Genomic DNA, 15,407 nt, shown 5'->3' on the forward strand with positions numbered 1-15,407 from the left:
CAAAAGGAGAAGGAGCATCCAAGAGTATGCCATGCACTTCAGTGAGTTTGTAAAATTCAATTAGAATACCATAGGTCCACAGCAAATGCTATTTCATTGGCTCTTCACTCAATCCTGGAAAACCTGGACAGGAAAGATGCAGACATCAGGATGTTCTTTATTGACTACAACTCAGCATTCAATACCATCATCCCCTCAAAACAAATCAATAGATGTCAAGATTTTCATACTAATACCTCCTTTTGCAATTGGATCCTTGATTTCCCCTCAGTTCCAAACCCCAAAAAGTTCAGATTGGCAACATCTTCTCCATGATCTCCATCAGCACAGGCATACCACAAGGCTGAGTGCTTAACCCCTGCTCTACTCGCTTGACATTTATGACCGTGTGGCTAAGAACAGCTCCAATGCCATACTCAAGTTTACTGATGACACCCCTTTCATAGGCTGAATTAAAGGTGGTAACAAATCAGCATATAGAGCAAGATTAAAACTCAGAGGTGGTGATGAATCAGCATATAGGAGGGAGATTGAAAATCTGGCTGAGTGGCACCACAACAACAACCTCTTACTCAATATCAGCAAGACCAAGGAGCTGATTATTGACCAGGAGGAGAAAACCAGATGTCCACAAGCCAGTCTTCATCACAGGATCAGCAGTGGAGAGGGTCAGCAACTTTAAATTCCTTGGTATTATCATTTCGGAGGACCTGTTCTGGACCCAGCACGTAAGGAGAGGCACGGCAGCGCCTCTACTTACTTAAGAGTTTGTCGTTGCATCATGGCCTGGTTTGGAAACACCAATGCCCTTGAACAGAAGAGCCTAATGAAGTAATGGATAAGACTCAGTCCAACAAGGGTAAAGTTCTCCCCACTATCTACATGAAGCATTGTTGCAGGAAAGCAGCATCCATCTTCAGGGACTCCCACAGGTCATGTTCTCAATATTTATTGCTGCTGCCATTAGGAAGAAGGAGCCTCAGGACTCACACCACCAGGCTCAGGAACAGATACTACCCCTCAATCATCAGGCTCTTGAACCAGAAGGGATAACTTCACTCAACTTTAGTTGAAATATTCCCACAACCTTTTTCAAGGACTCTTCATCTCACATTCTTGATATTTATTGTTTATTTATTTATTTACTTATTTATTATTTATTTTTATATTGGCAAAGTTTGTTGTCTTTTGCACTGGTTGAATGCTCCAGTTGGTGCAGTCTTTCATTGATTCTGTTATTCTTTTAGGATTTACTGTGAATGCCTGCAACAAAATAAATCTCAGGGTTGTATATGGTGACATGTATGTACTTTGATAATTAATTTACTTTGAACTTTGAATACTGAAGCCAGCAAATATGATAGAACCAATGTACTAAGTCCTATACTACATGTCTACTTACTCCACTGAGCACTTCTAAACTCATTGAAGAGAAGAAAATGGTGGGTCCTGCAAAGACTTATCTCAGAACTCACAGAATTAGAGTAGAAATAAGTCATCCTCAACTCCAAGGGTCTTCCTGAGAGTGAAAGAATTCCTTCATCAAACAAGAGGGCAGTATTTGAAGAAATAATTCATTGCCACCTTGACAGGGATGGGAAATACCAGTTGGCTTTGATAAAGAAGTGTACATCTTGATAATTAGATGACAAATAAAAATTATTCACCTATTTCTAATCTCCAATACAGCAGAAAATGATGAACAACCTGGTAACAATTTGTTTTTGTTGAATGCTGGACAGAAACTTTGAGAATCACCAGGATGTTGCTGGGAAGGAACATTTCAGCTATGAGGAGAGACTAGTGAGACTAGGACTATTTCTTCCTGTGAGGGAAGTAATTGCATCTGAAGTTATGAGGGGTGGAGATAGGGTAGTTTACAGAAAACATTTTCCATATCAGAGGGGAGATAAAATTAGAGACCGCAGATTTAGGGCAAGGGATAAGAAATTTAAAGGGGACCTGAAGGGAAGTTTTTCACCCAGAGAGTAGTGGGTATATGGAAATGCTCTGCCTGAGAGCATTTGTCTAGACAAGTACTTGAATTGCCTGGGCTATGAGCCAGAAACAAAAAGGCAGAATTACATAAACGTGTGTCCTTAGGTTGGAATGGATGTGACGAACCAAATGGCCTATTCCGTGCTTCATGTCTCTCTGACTTACGCATGTAGGAGAGAGGTGAGGGCACATCCATCCCAGTCCTGCTTGGAAGTTAGTAAAGCATTAAGTGTTGGTTATGGGGGGAATGGTCAGTGTTTCATTCCAGGTCTCCTCTGTATTACCTGAAAGTTGTTATGAGATTATGGGAACAAAGGCCTGTGTGAGGTAGGAGTGTTTTTGCTCCTTTTACAAAGTCAAATTAAGCAGAATGCTAGTAAGATTATTTTCTGTCTTCTCAGAAAAAAAGGATTAAAATCATTGGTAATATTCAAAGTGCCACTGGTTTGATCTAAGTTCCGCCATGGCCTTGTTCTTCCCTATGACTGTAACCTCCGCAAATACTACAAAACTCAGATTTCTGCCTTTATCCATTTCAAACATTGTTAAACCCCAAATTTAATTATTCCAGTTTCAGCCTGTAGTTTACTTGCCCCCGAATAGTTCTATCTCTCAGCCTTTCCCTTTTTAAAGATAAAATCTATCTCTTACCAGTGTTGTTGGATCTGTTATCATAGTGGAGAATATCCTATTGCATTTGGTAAATTGGTAAAGGTGCTGAGGAAGAGGATTTCTTGGAATGTATGCGGGATGGTTTTTTGAACCAACATGTTGAGGAACCAACTAGAGAGCAGGCTATTCTGGACTGGGTTTTGAGCAATGAGGAAGGGTTAATTAGCAATCTTGTCGTGAGAGGCCCCTTGGGTAAGAGTGACCATAATATGGTGGAATTCTTCATTAAGATGGAGAGTGACATAGTTAATTCAGAAACAAAGGTTCTGAACTTAAAGAGGGGTAACTTTGAAGGTATGAGACGTGAATTAGCTAAGATAGACTGGCAAATGACACTTAAAGGATTGACGGTGGATATGCAATGGCAAGCATTTAAAGGTTGCATGGATGAACTACAACAATTGTTCATCCCAGTTTGGCAAAAGAATAAATCAAGGAAGGTAGAGCACCCGTGACTGACAAGAGAAATTAGGGATAGTATCGATTCCAAAGAAGAAGCATACAAATTAGCCAGAGAAAGTGGCTCACCTGAGGACTGGGAGAAATTCAGAGTTCAGCAGAGGAGGACAAAGGGCTTAATTAGGAAGGGGAAAAAAGATTATGAGAGAAAACTGGCAGGGAACATAAAAACGGACTGTAAAAGCTTTTATAGATATGTAAAAAGGAAAAGACTGGTAAAGACAAATGTAGGTCCCCTACAGACAGAAACAGGTGAATTGATTATGGGGAGCAAGGACATGGCAGACCAATTGAATAATTACTTTGGTTCTGTCTTCACTAAGGAGGACATAAATAATCTTCCAGAAATAGTAGGGGACAGAGGGTCCAGTGAGATGGAGGAACTGAGCGAAATACATGTTAGTAGGGAAGTGGTGTTAGGTAAATTGATGGGATTGAAGGCAGATAAATCCCCAGGGCCAGGTGGTCTGCATCCTAGACTGCTTAAGGAAGTAGCCCAAGAAATAGTGGATGCATTAGTGATAATTTTTCAAAACTCGTTAGATTCTGGACTAGTTCCTGAGGATTGGAGGGTGGCTAATGTAACTCCACTTTTTAAAAAAGGAGGGAGAGAGAAACCGGGGAATTATAGACCAGTTAGCCTAACGTCGGTGGTGGGGAAACTGCTGGAGTCAGTTATCAAAGATGTGATGACAGCACATTTGGAAAGTGGTGAAATGATCGGACAAAGTCAGCATGGATTTGTGAAAGGAAAATCATGTCTGACAAATCTCATAGAATTTTTTGAGGATGTAACTAGTAGAGTGGATAGGGGAGAACCAGTGGATGTGGTATATTTGGATTTTCAAAAGGCTTTTGACAAGGTCCCACACAGGAGATTAGTGTGCAAACTTAAAGCACACGGTATTGGGGGTAAGGTATTGGTGTGGGTGGAGAATTGGTTAGCAGACAGGAAGCAAAGAGTGGGAATAAACGGGACCTTTTCAGAATGGCAGGCGGTGACTAGTGGGGTACTGCAAGGCTCAGTGCTGGGACCCCAGTTGTTTACAATATATATTAATGACTTGGATGAGGGAATTAAATGCAGCATCTCCAAGTTTGCGGATGACACGAAGCTGGGTGGCAGTGTTAGCTGTGAGGAGGATGCTAAGAGGATGCAGGGTGACTTGGATAGGTTGGGTGAGTGGGCAAATTCATGGCAGATGCAATTTAATGTGGATAAATGTGAAGTTATCCACTTTGGTGGCAAAAATAGGAAAACAGATTATTATCTGAATGGTAGCCGATTAGGAAAAGGGGAGGTGCAATGAGACCTGGGTGTCATTATACACCAGTCATTGAAAGTGGGCATGCAGGTACAGCAGGCGGTGAAAAAGGCGAATGGTATGCTGGCATTTATAGCGAGAGGATTCGAGTACAGGAGCAGGGAGGTACTACTGCAGTTGTACATGGCCTTGGTGACACCACACCTGGAGTATTGTGTGCAGTTTTGGTCCCCTAATCTGAGGAAAGACATCCTTGCCATAGAGGGAGTACAAAGAAGGTTCACCAGATTGATTCCTGGGGTGGCAGGACTTTCATATGAAGAAAGACTGGATGAACTGGGCTTGTACTCATTGGAATTTAGAAGATTGAGGGGGGATCTGATTGAAACGTATAAGATCCTAAAGGGATTGGACAGGCTCGATGCAGGAAGATTGTTCCCGATATTGGGGAAGTCCAGAACGAGGGGCCACAGTTTGAGGATAGAGGGGAAGCCTTTTAGGACCAAGATTAGGAAAAACTTCTTCACACAGAGAGTGGTGAATCTGTGGAATTCTCTGCCACAGGAAACAGTTGAGGCCAGTACATTGGCTATATTTAAGAGGGAGTTAGATATGGCCCTTGTGGCTACAGGGATCAGGGGGTATGGAGGGAAGGCTGGTGCAGGGATCTGAGTTGGATGATCAGCCATGATCATAATAAATGGTGGTGCAGGCTCGAAGGGCCGAATGGCCTACTCCTGCACCTATTTTCTATGTTTCTACGTTTCTATTTCTCTGTATGGAACAAAAGACACATGGTGACCTGGAGTGGTATACAGTGATAGTTGCAGACTGACACAGAAAAATGTGAGCTTAGACACAAATACACTCAAATATCAGACAGAAATATGGATATTGCAGACTAACGACAGTGCACAAGGTTATAGATATGGTGGTTATGGTAACTGGGGAAATACTCAGAAGTCACAAGTTTTTATTCCACAATAACCAATAGTGAAACTAAACTTAAAAAGAAACAACAATGTAAGCTGTTTGATTGTCATGGACAACTTCAATACCTTGATTCACCAATCTTGGCCTTTACATCCATGTTATGATAGTGTTCTATTCTGAAACCACTCAGTATTAGTATAAAATGTTGTTACTTTTCAGAATTAGTTACTGTGTCTGTATGTCTGTACACATTCCAACTCTACTCCCTTTAAGCAGAGCTAGGGCTTTCCTTTGGAGCAAAGAAGGATGAGGTAACTTGATAGAGGTGTATAAGATGATAAGAGAAGTAGATAGAGTAAATGGCCAGCACCTTTTCCCCAGGGCAGAAATGAGTTATACGAGAGGACCTAATTTTAAGGTGATTAGAGAAAAATATAGGGTGATATCAGAGGTAGTTTTTTTACACAGAGAGTGGTAGCTCGTTGCTGCCATCAGGAAGAAAGTACTGGAACCCCAGGACTCAAACCACCAGGTTCAGGAATAGTTATTACCCCTCAACCATCAGGCTCTTGAACCAGAGAGGATAACTTCACTTAACTTCACTTGTCCCATCATTGAACTGTTCCCACAAACTCACTTTCAAGGACTCTTCATCCCACGTTTAGATATATTTATTTGTTTGTTTATTTATTTATTTATTTATTTATTTTTCTCTTTTGTACTTGCCCTGTTGGTGCAGTCTTTTATTGATTCGATTATGGGTATTCAATTTCTGCAACCTCCAAAGTCATGATGATCAGATAACTAGTTTGCTTGATGATCAGTTGAGGATAAATATTATCCAGGATATAACTTTCTTGCTCCTCTTTGTTGGCCATGGCAGAATTAAAATATGGAAGAAAACGTTGAACTTGAACAGGTCAGCGACAGTGGAAGTAGGCAAACCAGTTGTCTTTGTTCTTGCCATGGGTCGATGGAAAGGAGGCTGCCATTTTGTGAAATGGCTCTGTCCTCCATTTTGTAAACTGTAATTGCTTGGCTTGATCAGTATTTTAAGATATATAAAATAATGCTCTGGGTAATCTGCAGGACTGGAGATTATTTCTAACCAAGAAGTTATTTGTGAGGTCTTCTTTGGTTAGATATAACATATCTGTAACTATTGGGGTCTGTGTCTGCCCTGAGTGATTTAAACTGGTTTTGTAACTGATTTTAAACAAAGAGCCATAAATTACCAGTTGTCAGTTGTCACTTGCAGAAGAGGGACAATAAATGGATGCAACACACACAAAAATGCTGGAAAAACTCAGCAGGTCAAGCAGCATCTATGGAAAAAATGTACTGTCAGCATTTCAGGCTGAGACCCTTTGGCAGGATTGGAGAAAAAAAGATGAGAAGTAGATTTAAAAGGTTGGGGGGAGGGCAGAGAGAAACACAAGATGACAGGTGAAACGGGGAGGGGGAGGGGTGAAGTAAAGAGCTGGGAAATTGATTGGTAAAATAGGTACAGGGCTGGAGGAGGGGGAATCTAATAGGAGAGGACAGAAGGCCATGGAAGAAAGAAAAGGGGGAGGAGAACCAGAAGGAGGCGATGAGCAGACAAGGAGATAAGGTGAGAGAGGGAAAAGGGGATGGGGAATGGTGAGGGGGTAGGGCATTACCAGAAGTTTGAGAAATTGATGTTCATGCCATCAGGTTGGAGGCTACCCAGACGTTCCTCCAACCTGAGTGTGGTCTTATCATGACAGTAGAGGAGGCCATGGATAGACATGTAAGAATGGGAATGGGAAGTGGAATTAAAATGAGTGGCCACTGGGAGATCCCGTTTCTTCTGGCGGATGGAGCATAGGTGCTTGACGAAGAGGTCTCCCAATTTACGTCAGGTCTCACTGATATACAGGAGGCCACACTGAGAACACCGTGTGTCACCTCCCCTGAAAGGACTGTTTGAGGTCCTGAACGGTAGTGAGGGAGGAGGTAAAGGGGCAGGTATAGGACTTGTTTTGCTTGCAAGGATAAGTACCAGAAGGGAGATCAGTGGGGAGGGACAAATGGTCAAGTAATCACGTGGGGAGTCACGTAAGGAGTATTCCTATGGAAAACAGAAAGTGGAGAGGAGGGAAAGATGTGTTTGGTGGTGGAATTCCATTGGAGATGCTGGCTTGTGAGTGGTGGTAGGATCCCATTGGATATGCTTGGCAATAAGTGGATGCTGGCTTGGACCAGAGCCAATAAGAAGGTGTTAGAGGTCAATCAGATGACTCATAGCCTATAACACTGAAAGGCAACATTTGAACTGGTAAGGAATGGATATAAAAGCAAAGGTTTTCAGATACAAGATAGTGATAACTCTCTCCAGTGACCCACCATTGTGAGGAAGAACTCCCATGCCAGGGTCTGGGAGAAGAAAGGATCGATCATCTGGCCAACAGAGATCCCCTATTTCGGTGTTATAAATTGGCGAAGTGGTCTGAGTGAGTATTGGTACAGAGGGAACAGTAAAATTCAAGTTTTGAGCTGTTGGCTCAGAGGGTCAACATAGTAGCGCTGTTTGTGCAGCGGCAATAAACTGTGAGCTTCGACTAATTAATAGTTGCGTAGTGAGTTTCCTAACCTAGTTCCTTTGATGAATGGTCAATACACTTCAAGTAATGCTATAAGCTTTTGCAACCACTTGAGAGAGTTGGTGCAACCTTAGTTAATGAACTTATTTGAACAATGGCCTCTCCAACTGTGCAGCTCTTTCACAGTAGGGCATGGTTGTATTTATGTTCAAGTTTTAGAAAAATTGAGTTAGGTTTACAAGCTCTGATTCGGAGATGAGAATGTTATGTACAGTCTGCAAGTGAGAACACTGGAAGCCTGAACTCTGCACATCTGTACTGAGCACGATACTGTATAGAGCCCCTATTCAACTTCATGGGCAAGCTGTGAATGAATATGCAGCAATAAAGGGCAAGCAGTCATTTTTTTTTCATATGTACCACTGGTGGTTCTGTGAAGAAAAATAAATTCAGGGGATAAGTTTCAGGCCGACCGACAAATTAAAGTAGTCAAAATGTCAAGTTTTGTATGATGTGCATTCAGAGATGCTAGTCTACACACCATTGTTGTAACACATGGTTATTTGAGTTACTGTCGCCTTTTTGACAGCTTCAAAGTTCAAAGTAAATGTATAATTGAAATACATATATGTCACCATATACAAGCCTGAGATTCATTTTCTTGCAGGCATACTCAATCAATCCAATAACCATAATAGAATCAATGAAAGACCAGGATGGACAATCAGTGTGCAAAAGACAACAAACAGTGTAAATATGAAAAGAAAGAAATAATAACAGTACAGTAAATAAATAAGCAATATATATCAAGAACATGAGATAAAGAGTTCTTGAAAGTGAGTCCATAGGTTGTGGAAACAGTTCAGTGATAGGGTGAGTGAAGTTGAGTGAAGTTACCCCCTCTGTTTCACGAGCCTGATAGTTGAGGATTAATAACTGTTCCTGAACTGGGTGGTGTGAGTCCTGAGGCTCCTGTACCTCCTTCCTGATGGTAGCAGTGAGAAGAAAGCGTGACCTAGGTACTGGTGGTCCCTGAGGATGGATATTGCTTTCCTGCAACATTGCTCCATGTAGACGTGCTCAATGGTGGGGAGGGCTTTACCCATGATGGACTGGGCCGTATTCACTACTTTTTGTAGGATTTTCCTTTCAAGGGATGCAACCAGTCAATATACTCTCCACCACACATCTATAGAAGTTTGTCAAGTTTAGATGTCATGCTGAATCTTCCTGAACTTCTAAGGAAGTAGTGTTGCTGTGCTTTCTTTGTATTGGCTTTACCATGCTGGACCCAGGACAAATCCTCTGAAACGATAACATGGAGGAATTTAAAGTTGCTGACTATCTCCACCTCTGATCCCCCAATGAGGACTAGTTCATGGACCTCCGGTTTCTTCCTCCTGAAGTCAGTAACTAGCTCCTTGGCCTTGCTGATATTGAGGTTGTTGCTGTGGCACCACTCAGGCAGATTTTCAATCTACCCTCCTAGATGCTGATTTATCACCACTGTTGATTTAGCTTAAGACAATGGTGTCCTCAGCAAACTAAAATGTGGCATTGGAGCTGTGCTTAGCCACACAGTCATAAGTGTAAAGCAAGGAGAGCAGGGGACTAAGCACACAGTTTTGTGGTGCACCTGTACTGATGGACATTGTGGAGGAGATATTGTTGCCAGTGTGAACTGACTGTGGTCTGCAAGTGAGGAAATCGAGGATCCAGTTGCACAAGGAGGTATTGAGGCCAAAATCTTGAAGCTTATTGATTAGTTTTGAGGGAATAATGGTATAGAACGCCAAGCTGTATTCGATAAAGAGTATCCTGATGTATGCGTCTTTGCTGTCCAGATATTCCAGGGTTGAGTGAAGAGCCAATAATGTGGCATCTGCTGCAGACCTGTTACTCTGGTAGGCAAATTGGAACGGATCGAAGTCACTTCTCAGGCTGGAGCTGATATGTTTCTTCACCAACCTCTCAAAACACTTCAACGCTGTAGATGTAAATGCTACTGGATGATAATCATTGAGGCAGGTTACCACGCTTTTCTAAGGCACCGGTATAACTGAAGTTTGCTTGAAGCAGGTGGGTACCTCAAACTACCAAAGCAAGAGGTTAAAGATCTTAGTGAATATTGCAGCCAGTTGATCAGCATAGGTCTTTAGTGCTTGGCCAGGTACCCCATCTGAGCCAGATGTTTTCTGTGGGTTCACCCTACCAAAGGATGCGCTCACGTTGGCCTCAGAGTTTGAAATCACAGGATCATCGGGGGCTGCTGGAGTTTGTGATGAACTTGAATCAGTCTGTCCATTCTCTTCTGACCTTTCTCATTAACAAGGTGTTTTTGCCCACAGAGCTGCTGCTCGTGGATTTTTTTTTTGTTTGTTTGTTACATTCTCTGCAAACTCCAGAGTCTGTTGTGTGTGAAAATCCCAGGAGATCAGCAAAGTTTCTGAGATACCTCAACCACCCCATCTGGCACCAACGATCATTCTACAGTAGGTCACTTAGATCAGATTTCTTGCCCATTCTGATGTTTTGTCTGAACAACAACTGGATCTCTTGACCATGTCTGCATGCTTTTATGCATTGAGTTTCTGCCCCATGATTGGCTGATTAGATATTTGCATTAACGAGGTGTACAGGTGTACCTAATAAAGTAGTCACTGAGTGTATATTATAGTTTTGATTCTAATGATGTTAAGATTTATAATACAAGCAGTTTTAAGGAACCACTACAAAGATTAAAAAATACGAGGCATGAATTATCTACCAGATATAAGTCATCCGATACCTGAACAGGGACTGAGGTTCTGCCCTAGTATTCATTACTAGAGCTGGTGTAATTATTCCAGTTGTTGGCTTTGTTTCCTTATTAAGGTCCTTCAATAACCTAGGGAAAATGACAGCTGCAGGGATAATAAACTAGAAATATTATCCAAAATGCACGATGGCTCTCTGAAGATCTAAGTTCAATATTGATTAATGTTCAATGGATACTTAACAGCTTATATCAGATGGTGTAGAGGGAAGAAATCCTGGGAGACATACTTAAGCAATTCTGAAGTGCGATATTCTTTCAGAAGAGGACAAACCAAGGTACTATTTGCTCTCACTGTTGGATGTAAAAGATGACATGTTTGTTCATTTTCTCTAATAATTTGGGAATAGAAATCAAATGAGCTGCTTGGTTAGTTCCCATATTCAGTCAAATCAAGGCTGATTCAGGACACTTTCACTTCCCCAGCTTGGTTCCTTATCTTTGAATACCCTCACTCAGCAAGTGGAAAGCAATTCTCATTTGTGGCTGTGGCTATACCGAGAAGATGGCTTTAGGAAAATGTCATTTGATTACCTTCAATAACTACCTACAAATTCCAGCAATAGTTTTAGTTTTACTGTTTGGAGAATATTTTTAAAAATAAATTGCAAAAATAGAAAACAAACAGAAGTCAAATAACTGAATGGGAATGGCATATCAACACACACAAAATGCTGGAGGAACTCAGCAGGCCAGGCAGCATTTTTTGGGTTGAGACCCTTCAGCAGGAGTCCTAAAGAAGGGTCTCAGCCCAAAATGCCAATTCTACTCTTTTCCACAGATGCTGCCTGGCCTGCTGAGTTTCTCCAGCATTTTGTGTGTGTTGCTTGGACTTCCAGTATCTGCAGATCTTCTCTTGTTTGAGATGGAAATGGCAAAATGCAGGTTGCATATTTGCCAAGGATTATGAAAAGCTTGCAAAATAGTATATTTAATAAACCAACCAATCAGAAGGCTAAGTCATAAAAATAATGCTTTGAATTACAGCAAAAGGCCTACATTCATGAAGTCCATGATTTGGGAAGGGAAGGGAGTGGAGGAGGATTTGCAACTTCCTGCAATTTCTCTGTAGTTATACTGGAGAATACATAGAAGTGCAGACACTGATATCTGAAGCAAGAACAGAAATGCTGGGAGAACATGGCCAGTCACGCAGATCTGTGGAAACAGAAAGCGCTGAACATTCAGTAATCCTTCCCAGAATGGGGGAAAGATGGAAGGTTTACAGTTTCCAAAGCAGAGCTCGGGGGAAGGGTGAGGTATAAGAGAAAGGACTGCATGGAGGTAGATTAAGACAGGTCAGGTGACAAGGAACATAGGGACTGAGCATTAGCAAGAGATTTTAGAGAAACAGAGTGGGAAAGGAACAAAAGCATGGCAATGGCAAAGGATGAGAAAGCTGGATAATTCAATCAACGTTCATTCCAGAAGGTTGCAAATTGTCAGTTGTAGGACCTCCTCTGGTGGCAGGAGAAATGCCTTTGGATCAATGTAGTGGAAGAGCAGACCAGAGTCAACATCACACAACACTTGTGTATTCACCTCTTCTCAGATTTATTTTAGAAAATAATCACCGATGGATAAAATAATGCAAACAACATTTAATTGAAAGAAATATAGAAAGTGGTGAAGTAGTGCTAATTGGAACAAACCCAAGCCTGGAGAAGAAATTTAAAGCCACCAGGTTTTCTTGGGGGAATTTTAAAAAGCGCTAGACAGGAATTTTTCAGATTCTATTTCAAAGAAATGTAAGCCAAGTGGAAGTCAAGGGAAAAACTTATAACACAAAATGTCACAATGAGCTAAATGTTAGGGCAGATGAGAAATAAGCTTGATCAACCATAGGGTTTTAAAGAGTGTGTGTAAAATTAAAAATATGCAGAGACAAAATTATCTTGTGGGAGAAATCCCAGGCTTGGCTGCCAATACTGAAGTGATTAACATCCAGAGAGAAGCAACAGGTCAAAATTGGAGGATCCAGAGATGGCAGTGATAAGAGAAGTTACCCAGGGGATACCAGAATCTGCATAAACTACTAAACTGCCTGTTGAGCTCAGCAGTTCGAGCAGCATCTGAGCAGGCAAAGGGGTGCTTGATATTTTTGGTTTTGAGACCCTGCATCCAGACTGAAAGTGTAGGTGGGATAGGGCCGGTGTAGAGAGTTGAGAGGTGGGTGCTGGCAGGCAAAAGATGAAACCATATGAGGAGCAGATGAAGAATTGTTGTGGAAGGGGAATGTATGGAGTTGGAAGATCACAACTGGTGGATGATAAATAGAAACAGATGAGAGAAAAGGCAGGAGGGAAGATGGAGCCAAGTGGGGGAAGAGAGGGTGGACATAGAGACAGAGGCTGGATTGTGATAAGTGGAGACACAAGAGGCTGCAGATTCTGGAACTGGATAAAGATGATGATAAATTGAACCAGATTAGGGCATGATGGAATCATTTGGGTGAGGCGGGGGAAGGGGTGGTGGGGAGGGATAGGACACCCAGCAGATTAGTTGTGTAGGTGATAGGCATATGAAACCAGATAGGGGAGAGGAACAGAACTGGGTAATGGGAGGGCTGGGTGCTAGCAAAGAGTGGGTGGTTGGACAGGAGAGTCAAGAGAAGCTTGGTGGATGAGAACAAAAGAAAAGGAACACCCAGGGTGTAGAAGTTATTCAGAAAGTGACTGAAACTATGAAGATATTTGGAAACAAGAAAAAGGTTATGAAATGCGATGACATAGGGATAGGATGTAGCAGCATTTTCTCTCAGGAACAACAGATGGATGTCCAGCTGACCTTCGAACTGGACTGAAAGAGCAGCCTCAGTTGACAGGAGTTGATACAGTCTTCATCAAGTGGCTCTTAAACTGCAACTGGATTTCCTTTTAGGTTTTGACTGCAGACCTTTGGCAGATGTGCATGAATTAATAGCAGTGCACTTGGAAAATCACAAGCCACTCAATCAGAGTTAACATGGCGTCCTACAAAGAAATTTATTAGCAAATTTAGCGTGTGACAAATTTACTAGTACTTTTGAAGGAACTGAATACTTCCAGAAAACATTCAAAAAGTGCCTCAGAAAATATAAAGACACAAGAGCCCAAGGTTTTGGACATAATCAAGAGGACTGAATAGAAGATTGGCTAACAAGCAGGAAACAGCAGATAGGGACAAAGAGATCACTGTTTAGCAGACAGTGACCCAGCAGTGTGGGGGTTGCTACAGGGATCAGAGTTGAGACTGCAACTGTTGATAAAATATAGCATATGACTTGGTGGAAAGAAGCAAATGTACAATAATGTAATTCATGGATGATATGAAAACAGGAATGATGGTAAGTTACAAGGAAGGCAAGTTACCAACAGCTTACAGATATCTTGATAGGTTAAATGAAAGGTGGAAAATTTAGCAGATGGCATATGATATGGAAATATATGAAATTCTTCATTTTGGGGAAAATGAATAAAAGAACAAAGAATTATTTAAATGGAGCTGATTATAGACTTCTGGAGAAGAAAACCAGAAGACCATGAGCCAGTCCTCATCGGAGAAACAGAGGTAGAGAGAGTTAGCAACTTTAAATTCTGAGGTGTTATTATTTTGGAGGACCTCTCCTGGGCCCAGCACGTAGGTGCAATTTTGAAGAGAGCACAGCAGCCCCTCTACTTCCTTAGGAGTATGGGGATTCAGCATGACATTTAAAACTTTGACAAACTTCTATAGATGTGCAGTATATTGCAGACATCCCACCCTGCAAAAACTCATTTCAGGGAGGTAGCACCATCAATTTGCAGGAGACTCCTGGAACTTCCGGGAGAGGTGGGATGTCTGCAATAGAGTAGCTCCTTAGCAGCTAGCCAGCTAATTTAAATAACATTAGCTATGCTAATGAACGAATGACACCTGTTAAACTCACCGCAACATGTCTTTTAGCCTTAACCCACCATGGGCAATAGAAAAGTCACTGTTGCAAACAGTGCAGCGGGAAACACTGTAATTATTTTTGACCCCTATTAGGCAGGGGTACACTTTAGTGTAGTCTGGGGTGATGTACGTTTTATATTTTCTTTTTTTGGAACACTCTGCCATGGCACTCTCTCTCTTGCGCGCTCTCTTGCTCTCTCTCGCGCTCTCAAAAAAAATCGATTTCTGGGATATTGTATATAATTTGCGGGTATCAGGGAGCCACTATCAATATGCGGGAGACTCCCGGAACTTCCGGGAGAGGTGGGATGTCTGATATTGACTGGCTTAATCACAACCTGAGTTGGAAACACCTTGAATGAAAAATCCTACAAAAAGTAGTGGATACAGCCCAGACCATCATGGGCAAAGCCCTCCCAACCATTAAGCACATCTACATGAAATGCTGTCGCAGGAAAGCAGCATCCATCATCAGGGATACCCCGCATCCAAGATATGCTCTCTTCTTGAAGGTACAAGAGCCTAGGAACTCACACCATCAAATTCAGGAACAGTTACTACCTCTTAATCAGGCTCTTGAACCAAAGGGAATAACTTCACTCAACTTTACTTGCTCCATCATTGGAATGTTCCCACAACCAGTGGACTCACTTTCAAGGACTCATCATCTCATGTTCTCGATATTTATTGCTTGTTTATTATTATTATTTCTTCTTTTTGTATTTGCAGTTTGTTGTCTTCTGCACTCTGGTTGGACAGTTGGACAGTCTTTCATTGATTTTATTA

The sequence above is a fragment of the Mobula birostris genome, chromosome 20 (assembly GCF_030028105.1).
Source record: "Mobula birostris isolate sMobBir1 chromosome 20, sMobBir1.hap1, whole genome shotgun sequence".
Classification (NCBI taxonomy): Eukaryota; Metazoa; Chordata; class Chondrichthyes; order Myliobatiformes; family Myliobatidae; genus Mobula; species Mobula birostris.